The sequence below is a fragment of the Pholcus phalangioides genome, unplaced genomic scaffold (assembly GCF_987345545.1).
Source record: "Pholcus phalangioides strain wild (caught in Gottingen) unplaced genomic scaffold, Ppha-v1.0 ptg000015l_1, whole genome shotgun sequence".
In the NCBI taxonomy this organism is placed as follows: domain Eukaryota; kingdom Metazoa; phylum Arthropoda; class Arachnida; order Araneae; family Pholcidae; genus Pholcus; species Pholcus phalangioides.
Window position 1 is genome coordinate 92146740 of NW_028301608.1, and position 12556 is coordinate 92159295.

The window sequence follows — 12556 nt, forward strand, 5'->3', positions numbered from 1 at the left end:
TTCTCATATTTCAGATATATATCCCTGGATATAAAACTCAATACATAGGACAATTTTATACCGAAAATTCTGTTGTGCGTATTTTAATCTGTCAACACTAATTGAAATTTTACGCGTGCATATTCATGAGTATTCTTCTCTGGGATATAATATATACCTAAATACACCCCTTGGCACTTCTAATTAATTGTTGAAGTGTGAACTATGTCCTTTAAAGCTTAAGAAAAGGAAAAGTTTTTCTTTAAGGAGAATTTTTTTCTTATTTCGTGGGCGATTGCTTGAGGACATCGCTAATTTAATGACCACTTGGTCAATTTTATTCATTTGTTTTATTATTATTTTTTCCTCTTTACTTTCACTTTATTCAGTTCTATGTTTTGGAGCAGTTTCGTTAGATTTTATTGGAGATTTTTTTTTTTTCTCTCTCTTCTTTTCGAACAGCTTTTCATTTCCAGCTGATTAGAAAGTACCATTCACTGGATGCCATCGTGAATTGAAAACTCTACTCACGATCAATGCTATGCTAGAATTTTTTTTTTCTCTCTCATCCTTTGAATTTTATCTTTCGTTTTTAACCTAAATATTCATTAGGATTTTCCGTTACGTGAGGGAATTGCTACTAGTAAAATAAAAAATGTGTATTCTGAAGTGTTTTTTAAGATCGTTCTTGACCTTGGGGCAATTAATGTTCCTAAATACTTGAATGAAATAGACTGTGTGTTTGCGTTTTAATGAGAAACAAATATTGAGCATAACTGGAAAGAATGACTTTAGATGAGTACCTTTGATACCAGAGTCACATATACACTGAATTGTCATATAGAAACGTCCTCTCCACTTGTCAATACAAGATTCATCGAAAGACTGGTTATTTGTGGAGATGAAGATTACAAGGAAGAAAATTCAGCACTGCCCCCACGGGGACTCGAACCCCGGTCTCTCGCATGCCGGACGAGTGCTCTACCATCTAAGCTATGGAAGCAGACAGAATATTTCAACCTTGGAGCGTATATATATATGTTGAAAGGCACCGTACGTGGACGGCGTCAACAATCAACTAATAGTTCGTGAATGACAAAGGCCAACCAGATGGCCATATGCATATAGAAACGTATTCTCCGTTATTACACTTATTTTTTTTATTATGTATTTTGTCTTGTATTGACAATTGGAGAGGATGTTTCTATATGCATATGGCCATCTGGTTGGCCTTTGTCATTCACGAGCAATCAGTTGATTGTTGACGCCGTCCACGTACGGTGCCTTTCAACATATATATATACGCTCCAAGGTTGAAATATTCTGTCTGCTTCCATAGCTTAGATGGTAGAGCACTCGTCCGGCAAGCAAGAAACCGGGGTTCGAGTACCCGTGGGGGCAGTGATGAAATTTCTTCCTTGTAATTTGCATCTCCTCAAATAACCAGTCTTTCGATGAATCTTGTACTAAATTGTCACTTTACTATGACCACATAACAGTTTTAAGCAAATGAGCTATGGGGTCAGAATATTCGATTATTTCGGACATGCAAACGTAATACTTGGAATCGCACCTTCAAGTGCATATTAGGTCACGAATGTTTCTTTTAGGGGACCTACTAAAAATTTCAAAAAAAAATAAGTTTAATAACAGAAAAAATTGGGCATCCTTTGGCTTCCTCCACCGTGGCCCAAGGCTATCTGAAGGTATCTATTTGTATGTCATTAACCAAACAACGTAGTGGAGTTTTCATAATTCAATTTCCCCTGTTCTTAGCTGTATATAGCAGGAATCTTCAACCCGTTACTCTCTGAAGCACCCAGAGTTCTCGATGCTAGTGTCCGATTTTGTGCTCGTGAGCACTTGATCAATCGTCCCAAGTAAACACCTTGCACAAATTGAATTGATGGATTGAAATCGTCCGGATTTCATGGATTGGTATGTCAAACTTGCCGTAAGGGCGATCTTCTTTTGATAATGAGATGAGTGCAGGCGGTGCTCGTGACTAGAAAAAGGTTGAAGACCTCTGGTGTACAGTAATCACTATTAGTTCGAAAGTTGTGAAATATTGGGGATGTGTCAGTGTAGCCTGCGGGATCAAAATGGCCATCAAAATGGCCAACAGAAGTGTCTGAAGTCAGAAGAGTGTTCCTGGAGCCACTTTGTAGCAATTCTGGACGTGTGGGGTGTCGCATTGTCCTGCTGAAATTGTCCAAGTCCGTCGAAATGCACAATGGACATGAATGGGTGCAGGTGATCAGACAGGATGCTTACGTACCTGTCACCTGTCAGAGTCGTATCTAGACGTATCAGGGCAACTGCACACGCCCCATACCATCACAGAGCCTCCACCATCTTGAACAGTCCCCTGTTCACATGTAGGGTCCATGGATTCATGAGGTTGTCTCCATACCCGTACACGTCCATCAGCTCGAAGCAATTGGAACCGAGACTCGTCAGACCAGGCAACGTGTTTCCAGTCCTCAACAGTCCAATGTCGGTGTTGTCGGGCCCAGGCGAGGCGTAAAGCTTTGTGTCGTGCAGTCATCAAGGGTACACGAGTGGGCCTTCGGCTCCGAAAGCCCATATCGATGATGTTTCGTTGAATGGTTCGCACGCTGACACTTGTTGATGGCCCAGCATTGAAATCTGCAGCAATTTGCGGAAGGGTTGCACGTCTGTCACGTTTAATGATTCTCGTCAGTCCCGTTCTTGCATGATCTTTTTCCGGCCGCAGCGATGTCGTAGATTTAATTTTTTACCGGATTCCCGGTATTCACGGTACACTCGTGAAATGGTCGTACGTGAAAATCCAAATTTCATCGCTACCTCGGAGATGCTATGTCCCATCTCTCGTGCGCCGACTATAACAACACGTTCAAACTCACTTAAATCTCGATAACCTGCCATTGTAGCAGCAGTAACCGATCTAACAACTATGCCAGACACTTGTTGTGTTATATAGGCGTTGTCGACCGCAGCGCCGTACTCTGATTGGTTCCATATCTCTTTCTTTGCATACGCATGCCTGCACCAGTTTTTTTGGCTCTTCAGTTCATATATATAATTATAGGTTCAATCAAAAAAAAACTTTTCCGCATCAGTTTTTCACAAGGAATCGTGTGTGTAATTATTGGGAGGTCTATAGTTACCACCCTGTATGTGAAATGTATAAAATTGTGTTATTTATCCTGTATGTAAATGTTTTCTTTATAGGGTGGACGTTGTATGTTCTTTTTCAGGTATATTTCCTATCATTTAGCTGATGACACATGCAACACAACACATATTCACTAGTAACATACAAATAAGAAAATAATAATTATTATATTTTTAGCATCATGTTACTACGTTGGCAAAAAAAGTCTTCTCACGTAGACAGCAGCATTCATAATCAAAACACCATTTCTTATTTTGCTATAGCCTGTATTATCAAAAAGAGTTGATATTTTTTTTATACACTTATTTATACTTTTTATTATACTTAAGAAAAGGTAACTTTTTCAGAAGTAAAGAAGTTAACCATGTGAACAATGCTTCTTACTTTTTTTTTGTAAAAATTCAGTGTGATTAAGTATATTGCACTAAAAATAATCAGCGATCAAAATTACTGCCGTTGGTCCTTACAAGTATAACGTATAGTTCGTTCCTGCTAGCGTTAATTATGTAGAACGTTCTTTGGTAGTGAAACCATTTTCGCGTCTGATTTTTCCGGAAGAAAGGTGGCGGCAAAAAGCATACATAACTCGAAGAAACACATAATTCTGATGTTATAGAAACGTTCGGGTCACACATATTACCCACACAATAATATGCGCCAATTCTTTAGAAATTCCCCAAAGGAATGATTACGAGGTGCATGTGAGATTTAAAAGGTGTGTCTTCCAGTTCGGGCATCCTTTGGCCTCATCCACCATGACCCAAGTCCATCTGGCCAAATATGTTATATCCCCTAAGGAGACAAGGCGAGGTCACAGTTTAGTAGCGACGAAGTATAAATTAGTCTCGATTGATAGATTGGATTACGATGGTACGGGATATACCATACATTTTATATATATAGACCAATTATCTCTCTCTCTCTCTCTGACCCATAACAAGCTTCGATGTACAGTTTCGGGAAAATTATTTTATCAAAGTTAATCCATAAATTTAAGAAATGTAGTACATATGACATGGAAAGCGGATTCATCAAAGTAATAATCATGATATCTAAGGAAAAAAAATGAAGAAGATAAAAAGCCCATAATGAATGGGAAAATTGTTTTATGTTTTAAAGCCCATCAGTTTCTAATCCGAAGCATGAAAACATTATTAATGAATTACCCCAAACTCAAAGTAGAAAAAAAAAACCCTGCTAAATGAAAAAATAACACAAAAAAATGTAGGAATTCCAATAAGGTATCAAAAAAGATTAAAAAAACACTAGGAATGAGGAAAAAAATTAGAAAAAAAAATATTTTGATTCTCTGTCTCTCTTATTACGCTAGAAAAAAAAAACTATTTTCTGCCTGAAATTGAAATTCAAACACAAAAAACAAAATCTTGGAATTTGTAAATACCTAAAGGCTATTGATTCATTTTCTCGCCTTTGTTTTTAGTTAATCACAACGAGGACGTAGCATTATTGCTCTACAAGGAACTCTTTATTTTATTTGGCATGTTCCAAATTTAGCAACTTTAAAAAGAATTATGCAAAAAATCGTAAAGGTATAAAAAATATTTAGTAATTTTTTTCTCCTCATTTTTTTATGGATAAAATTCATTTTGAATAAATTGCATAAATTTTAACCAAGTTTATATTTAGTGTTCTTAAGATATATATATCTATATAATAGGATAAAAATGCAAGAGAAATGAAGATAAAAAATGAAGAGGTAGTGAAAAAGTATCTTTTGAATGGCAAAACGAGCGTTAGTGCTGCTCACTTGTTCTTTCAAAAAAATATACACAAAGAATTATTTTAAGAAAAAGGAAAACAAAAATGAATTTTATGACAGTGAAATAGAACCCATGCAGTGGGTCGTCATCGGGGGAACCCCATGCATGGTAAGCGTAGGTGTTTCTGAAGGGAGGCCTATGCTTAATTGCATTTAAAATGCCAACCCTTGTTCCCCCGACGCCTGCCTTCTCAAAAACATTTTGGACGAAAAAAGAGACAATGAAAAAGTGTTGAAAACTACAATATTTGAAATATATATACAAAGCTTCAGATTATAAGCTCAAAGAAGCATGAGAAAAAATATACAAAGTTACAGGAATGAAATAATTACAGTGAATATTTTACAAGGATTATGAAAATGCCAAAAATAAATTCAAAAGTCAAAATTAAAAAGTCCAACGACATTTCCAGAAAAATCTTCAAAACAACCACAGTCTCCCTATTCTTGAGATATGTCCGGTGATTTTATGACTACATTTTTGGACTTTTTAATTTATTTTTGACATTTTTCATAATCCTTGTAAAATATTCACTGTAATGATTATATTCCTGTAACTTTGTGCGTATTTTTCTCATGCTTCTTCGAGCTTATAATCTGAAGCTCTGTATGTATATATTTTTCTAATATTGTATTTTTTAACATTTTTTCATTGTCTCATTTTTTGTCCAACATGTTTTTGAGAAGGCAGGCGTCGGGGAACAAGGGTCGGCATTTTTAATACAATTAGGCATAGCCACCCTTCAGAAACGCCTACACTTTTCGAACCATGCATGGGGTTCCCCGATGAAGACCCACACTGCATAGAGGTTCTATTTCACTCTCTTAAAATTCAATTTTTTTCCTTTTTCTTAATTCTTTTCTGCATTACTATATATGTATATATTACACATATTTATTAATTAATGAATGATATATATATTAATTAATGCATAGTGTTTCAAAATAAAAGTGAATGTCCAAAATTTTGATTAAAATATATTACATAGTATTTATAAAAATTAGTGAACCAGACTCATTTGTAATCTTTTTTTTTCATACTTATCAAATTCATCAATTACACTTAGGTATCATGTATAATCACAAATAACGGGAATAAATTTCAAGTATTTATCAAATCTACCATCGAACTTGGTTATTATGCATAATCACCGGTACAAGTGATAATGTTTCTAGTATTTATCGAATTTAACAGCGATGCTTGGATATGATGCATATTCGCCAGTAAAAGTGATAAATTTATCATACTTACCAAGGCGATTGGTAAGTTTGTATAATAACCTGTTATTATACATGATAACCGATTTATCACATTTACAGTGACCATATAAATGAATGCTTATCACTTTTCCATCCAAAACATGAAAATATTACAAATAAAAATCCGAAATTTCGCAAAAAAAATTTAAAAATCATAAATTTCGCATTTATTCGCAAAAAAAAATTCAGGTCAGAAATTTCGTATTTGTTCATAAGAAAAAATTTCATTTTTTTCACAAAAAATAAAAATTTAAAAAATAAATAAAATATATTTTTATAAAAAAAAATAGCATATATAATAGGCCCTCGGCTAAAATGATTTTTCTGAGGCCCCTCCCCCTACATTGCTAGAAATGCTTACTCTCGATAATTTGAACCAGGTCTCATTTTCATGATGCCCCTCTGCACTTGAGGTTTTTAGGCCGTGTTTGGTCAGACCCATGCATTAAGACGACACCGGTTTGATGTCATGTGTGAAGTCAATTTATTTTAACTCTTTTCTGCTGCCGTGTCTTCAGCATACTATGCCGTTTATCAATTCCAACATACAACAGTAGAGTCTGTAGTACTGTACTCATTTGTCAATTTTTTTTTCTCGTAAAAATGCCTTTGAAATATGAGACCAAAAGATTTCAAATCTACTAACTTACTCTACAAAACATGTGCAAATGGAAAATTTGATCGTTTTAAATTGACAAATTTTATAATTTTCCTGCAGAGCTCGGAAACGAAAGTCAACTGAACCCGTATTTTAAGAGCTAGAATTTCATTGTCAAAACTTAAGTGATCGTCTTCCTATTTATTGAGAAAAAGCAGCAATATATGATATTAGCTCAGATGAATGACACCTTTGAACCACGAATTCTGCCTGATTATTACAGACGTCCGGAAGAATTTCGCTGCCAGTGTAATAGTCTACTCATTTACAGTGACACTTTTTTCTTTTTGGTAGCTTAAATACGTGCTGCTCATGTTTCTTGAGTGCAAAAAAAGTTATCTTCGTCTTGGCCTCAACAGAATTAAATTCTTTAATGAATGCGTCACCCACAAGATTCACTTTATGCGCCCAGCACTAATAGTGCAAAATATTGTCACCAAGACGTGTTTTTAATGATTTGAAACACGCAGTGTCACGTAACGCGCGGTGTCCGATACTAGATGGTTTATTTTCGTATTTAGTTTCGTATTCTTTTAAGGTGCAATTATAGCTTGGAAACACACGGAAGAATTAACAATAAAATTTAAATTATCGAGATTTCACAGAAAAGTAGTAAAAATTCAAATTTTTGCATTTATTCGTCAAAATTGGCAAATTTCGCACTTATCGTATTTATATCGTGAATTTCGCATTTATCGCGGTTATTTCGTAAAAACGAAATTTATCTATCCCTATTAATGTATTATTCTATTATGTAAGTATTCCTAACTCCAAGGAGAGGGGGGGAAAACCCCCTACGAAGTAAAAAAACATGAAAAAATATAGGAAATCCAATCAGATGTTCAAAAAAAAACTAAGAAAAATCTTGGAATGTAATAAAATATTTAAATCTCATTACGTTAAAAGAAATTATTTTCCGTCAGAAATTGAAATTCAAACATCAAAAAGTTCCCGGAATTCATAAATACCTAAAGGCTATTGATTCATTTTCTCGCCTTTGTTCCTAGTTACGTACAACGAAAATATATTATTATAACTTTACAAGGAACTCTTTATTTTATTTATCATTTTCTAGATTTAGTAAATTTAAAGAGAATTACGAAAAATTCGTAAAGATAAAAAAAAATTAGTACTTTTTTTCTCATTCTGTTATAGACGAAATAAATTTAGAATAAATCGAATAAATTGTTAATCAACTTCATATTCAGTGTGTACATCTAATATTAAAATGGAAAATACATTAATTAACGGATATTTGTGCTTGAAAATCAAATTGAACGTAAGTTTGAACGTATCTAAAAGTTTGATTAAGATCTATTACATATATAGCGTTTCTAAAAAATAATGGGATAAAAACGAATCAGTTTTTTGCGATTATATGTATAATATGCATAAATATGCAGTATGATTTTGTTCTCGTGTTATTTTGAATAGGATATTACGTCAAAGGCTTTGTTCAGCAGTTCGATAATGATATTCGAAGAAAATTTCTTCGTTTGAATAGATATTTACATGAATTACTATGCATGAGGATCTACTATATATTCTCCATCGAAGAAATTTCCGTTCGAGATGCAGACGTAACAACTTTTTGTGAGGAAAATAATACTTATATACACACATATTATATTAAATCAGTAAAAAAATTACATCTCTTCATCATCTTTTATTTGCTTTCCTTTCTGTTTCATATATATATTTTAATGTGAGAAATTTTAACGAAAAAATGGTATTTGGTGAAAACTGTGGGATTTAATATAATAAATATTAGGTACGAAAACTGACGGCGTATACAGGGTGTTTCACTATAATTGACCGAAAGGAATATAACTGCTATGGTTCGTTTTAAAAATTCAACAGAAATATGAAAAATTATCATGAAAGAGAATGGAATTTATCTGTGATAGTTTAACCCCCAAAAAAATCATTATTGGGGGATGGAGGGAACAAGGATTAAAATTTGTGTACCGCCCTCCATCTAAAAAATATCAATTTTTAAATTTTGTGCTTTTCTCTATGAAACTCAAAAGAAATTTACCACGTAAATTTATACCAAAATTCACCGAGATATCACAGTTTTTCTCATCTAAAGGTATTTGGGAGACTAACCAGTACATGAAAAAAAAAACACAAAATGGAAAAAAAACGTTAGTGAATTAAAGAAACAGAATTTTTCTGAATGAACAGATGAATGATTCTTTCTTTGCTGTCACCAATTATAAGATTATTGACGAAGAATTGTTTTCCACATACTGAAAAAAAACGCTCATGTTGCTCATGAATTATTCTAAATTAAGTTCGAGAAAATTCGATTCAAGAAGTAAAACTATCCAGATTCAACATTTTCAATGATTTATGCAAATTTTCAACACGTCCGAAACTACTTGTTATATCAAGTTTGAAGGTTTTCCCATCATTCGGAATTCCGTGCCTTCATTTAGATAATTGAATAATAATAAAAATATATTCGCAATATCCTTTTAATCATAAACTTCATCTTGTATTATGGCTGAAAAAGACGAAATTTACTCTCCTTGTTTTTATTTATTATATGGAATGCTAGTCCAGCGTTTTTACAAACATAAATTCATTGATGTTCCCCGTTTGGATTCTGGAAGGATAAATGGACTCGGAAAATTTTTCCTTGAAACGTATCGAAAATCACGAGAATTAACTGTCAATATTTCGGCGAAATTTTGATGTGAATTTTAAGGGGTAAATTTCTTTGATTTTTATAGGGGGTGAAAAATTAACTAAGTGGCATTTTTTAGATCGGGGTCCGTATACGCATTTTAATCTATATTTTTCCCTCAATAGCGATTGGGGGGGGGGAAGGTTCAACTTTCACAGATTAATTCCGTTCGATTTTTCTGATTATTTTATACATATTTGTTGAATTTTAAAATAAACCATAGAATTTATATTCCTTTCGGTCAATTATGGTGAAACAGCCTGTATAATGAGACGGGATGATTTGATTCTTATAACTGTTAGTGCTTATTGTGTAAGTAGGTCAGTGAGTAGTTAATTTGTGAGGTAATGAGGTTTAGGCACTGATTATTACATCATACCCAGATATCTAAGATTTTAGTGTTTTCTGATCATCAACTATTTTTAAGAATTTCTCTCAATATTATAAATTTTGTCTTTGAACAATGTGATGTAGTTTTTATAATTTCGGTTTCCCTATTCTAAGCTGTCTGTAGCCATAACAATTCATCGCAAACATGTAAAGGATTGGGAATGTCTTAATGAAGCGGTAAAAGAGAAATCGAGAGGAAAAAATACTTTCAAAACGCCCCCACTTATGGGCATTTCATTCTGCAAATGTTAACACTCTGGAAAATTCTTGTAACCACGTGACGTAATGATATATCTGCCAAACGTTACGGTAAGATGTCAAAAAAATTTCACAATAACCATTTCTTGTTTCTTCATTTGTGAATATGAAGTTTAGTTAACTAGAACGTTAGTCTTGAACGTTAACTAGAAATTTTGCAGGTTGAACTCTTTGACAGACATGATAATTGCACACCAGAATACTCGTAGAGATTTTCGACATTTGAATAGGCTTCGAAAATTCTTCACATGATGTAAGAACTTTCCCAAACTGTCAAGCTTACGGCTGCGTAGTTACGGCTGTGGACAGCTTAGAACAAAGGAGCTTCAATCATGAACAGCCTATATACAGGGAGCAAAGTCACAGGGTCGTATAATGAGGGATGTCTCATGACGAGCCGGAGTTGTACCAGCTGACGTCATCTCCCTGACAGAACCGGTTAATTGCCATTGATTATCTTGGTATTTCGAAGTCGTACTTATGTTAAAAGTATTAGAGCAGTGACTCCACGCACCTGATCTGAGACCACTCCCATTTAGCCAAGGCGGGAAGAGCAACTTCAAAGGGATAAGACAGCCCTTATCCTTATACAGCCTTTATCATTTGAACCGTTGGTGATATAGAAACATAATTTCAAATAGCAAAAATTATTCAAATGACGTGACCACAACATATGTATCATTCATCTTTACTAAGGTTCATGTTAGTACTGAAATACAGAATGTACTTTCTCTTCACTGTCCCTCTGCCCCCCCCCCCTCCTAATTGCCAATGAAAATGTTGTTGCTTTGTCTCTTATGATTCCAACAAAAAAAGTTCATGTTTCTGAGTGTGATATCCACCGAGATATTGCTGACTGAAAGTTCGGGGGGCATTACAGAATTTAGAAAAGTTGTTAATACACCGCAAAAAAATGCTTCGATTTTTTTCTCGAGTTCGTCCCTTGTTATGCTGCTTTTTCCCTCACTTTCAAAGATTTTGGAAATCAAATATGTTTGTGTAATATTGCACTTGAAAACGTGAAGTTATTTTTGTTGGGCTCAGATGAGACAAGCAACAACTCCCTCGTTGAAAGGTAGAGGGCAGGACACGTTATTTGGATAATTTTTCTTAGTTGAAAGTATGTTTCTGTCACCAAAGGTCAAGAGTATATTGGAATATGACACTTTACACCCTGTATATTGATGAATATACTGAATTAAGGAAATGATATTTGAGTAGTATAGGTAATGTTAACCTTGATATTATCTTTGGCAAAGCAGCGTAAAATCTCCGTAAATATAGCTTTTTGGTCGTACTGTCTGTAACCAATCTGGAAGTACACGTGTCAACCTGTTTAGTATCGAATGTGTGTCATCTCAGAAATAAAGGAAGTTGACAGCACCTAAAAGCTTTTCTTTGGAGGATAATACGACTTTTGTGTATGGTGTTGTAGCGCGAATATACCGCCAGTGTCAGAGATGAGAAAGATAGTGTTTCGATCAGATCTATCGAGGTAATAGTTACATTTCTTATCGATAGCGAAAAGAACTACCAGAAACAAAACAAGTATATAGGCCTAGGTCTGCTCATTTCATGGCTTTCAACTAAATTCATTCAGTAAGAAACATTCCATAAAGTTATCTTTCCCTCTTTTTAAAAAAACAAAAACAGCACATGTTCCGTAACATAGCAATCACCGATGTAGCTATCGGAGCATTACAGAAAAGAAACGTTCCGGCAACTAAGTTACGTTGTTAGAGCTTTATTTTTAACCGTAAAATTTTGGATTCTTCAAAGTATATACTGAAGAACTCGCGAATACATTGAACTCATAAATCAATCCACTGGTAGAGAGAAAAAAATATTCCAAAGACTTTGAAAGCTATCTGTTACTTCTTTCTTCACTGCGTGTTCTTTATACAGTGAGTTTTGTTTTGTTTTTTTTCTTTACGGTGAAAGAACAAAAAGAAAAGCTATTGTCATCTAAAATACTCTCCTTGAAATACGACCTCATAATTCTCTCTTGCATCCTTTGTATCAACGACCTCCGCTCCGAAACTTCCGAGAGAAATCGCGCAGTCTTATGTCTCGTTGTGTAAAGTACCGAGATGGAGTAAAATATGAGTCAAAATATGAGCACGCTTTTCTAGAATGTATTAAATCTTTCATTTCTTTTTTCTTTTCCTTCTTTATTTTCATCTCTCCTATTCTTTTCTCGCATCTTTGTTTTCACGCAATGTTTAAAATTTATTGGTTTCATTTTCTCTTCAATTTTTCTTTTTCCAACTTTGAGTTTGATACGCGTTTCCTTTTCTTGTTTTATCTTTGATTTTTCTTGACCAGATTTGATTTCAGGTTCAATATCGCTCAGTCTGCAACGTAAATCCTGCTTATGAG

The 12556-nt window shown here is 34.2% G+C and overlaps 1 non-coding gene across 1 annotated transcript; it reads right to left on the minus strand.

Annotated features, from left to right (window-relative positions):
* Nucleotides 1-910: 910 nt before the first annotated feature.
* Nucleotides 911-982, minus strand: TRNAA-GGC (transfer RNA alanine (anticodon GGC)). The gene has a single exon. It is a non-coding gene; the product is annotated as a tRNA-Ala (tRNA).
* Between the last annotated feature and the right edge of the window lie 11574 nt (nucleotides 983-12556).